The sequence below is a fragment of the Orycteropus afer genome, unplaced genomic scaffold (genome assembly GCF_000298275.1).
Source record: "Orycteropus afer afer isolate SDZICR_OR568_19922 unplaced genomic scaffold, OryAfe1.0 scaffold00716, whole genome shotgun sequence".
NCBI lineage: Eukaryota > Metazoa > Chordata > Mammalia > Tubulidentata > Orycteropodidae > Orycteropus > Orycteropus afer.
In genome coordinates this window covers 376088-377546 of record NW_006922303.1, presented here as the reverse complement: position 1 = coordinate 377546, position 1459 = coordinate 376088, and positions in this window count along the sequence as shown.

Genomic DNA, 1459 nt, shown 5'->3' with positions numbered 1-1459 from the left:
AATGACTTGAGGCACTTACTGATGAAGGTTGAAGAATACAGTCTGCAGTATGGATTACATCTCAATATAAAGAAAACAAAAATCCTCACAACTGGACAAATGAGCAGAATCACAATAAATGGAGAGAAGATTAAGGTTGTCAAAGAATTCACATTGCTTGCTTCTACAATCGATGCCAAGGGAAGCAGCAGTCAGGACATTAGACAACGTGTAGCATTGGGAAAGTCAACAATGAAGGAACTGTTTCAAGTGCTGAGGAGCAAGGATGTCTCCGTGAGGATTAAGGTGCACCTGACATAAGCCATGATATTTCCAATTGCCTTGTATGCATGTGAGAGCTGGACAACGTATAAGAAAGACTGAAAAAGAATTGATGCTTCTGAGTTGTGGTGCTGGCGAAGAATGATGAAAGTACCATGGACTATTAAAAGAACTAACAGATCTGTCCTGGAGGAAGTGCACCCAAAATGCTCGTTGGAAGCGAGAATGGCCAGCCTTCATCTCACCTATTTGGGTCATGTTGTCAGAAGGGACCATTCCTTGGAGAAGGATGTCATGCTTGGTGGGGTGGAGGGTCGACAAAAGAGAGGGAGGCCTTCAATGAGATGGATTGACACGGTGGCTGCGATGATGGTCTCAAGTATAACAGGGATCATGGAGCTGGCGTGGGATCGGGCAGTGTTTCTTTCTGCTGTGCGTGGGGTCGCTATGAATTGGAAATTACTCAATGACACCTAACAACAACAACAACAATTCTGTATTTTCACAAATGTAGTCAATTTGATTCCTGTGGATTCCATCTGGTGAGGTTCACATCTGTAGTCACTGTTTATGTTGTTGAGAAATGGTATCTGCAACAAATAAGTTGTTTGTCTTGCAAAATTCTATCGTGTGATCTCCAGTGTCATTTCTTTCACCAGGCCATATTTTCCAACTATAAATGTTTCTTCTTTGTTTCCAACTTTTGCATTCTGATCACCAGTAATTATCAACACATCTTGATTGCATGATTGGTCAATTTCAGACTGCAGAAGTTCGTAAAAATCTTCAATTTCTGCATCTTTGGCTTAAGTTGTTGGTGCATAAATTTGAATAGTAGTACTTCCCTGTCTTCCTTGTAGGTGTATAGATATTATCCTATCATTGACAACATTGTACTTCAGCACAAATCTTGATTTTTTTTTTTTTTTGACCATGAATACAACATTCCTCTTCAATTTGTCATTAATGGCATGGTGTACCATATGATTGTCTGATTCAAAATGGCAAATACCAGTGCATTTCAGCTCACTAATGCCTAGGATATTAATCTTTATGCATTCCAGTTCATTTTTGACAAGTCCAACTTTCCTAGAATCATACTTTGTACATTCCATGTTCCAATTATGAATGAATATTTGCAGTTGTTTCTTCCATTTTGAATTGTGCCCCATTAGTAAATGAAGATCTTGAAAGTTTT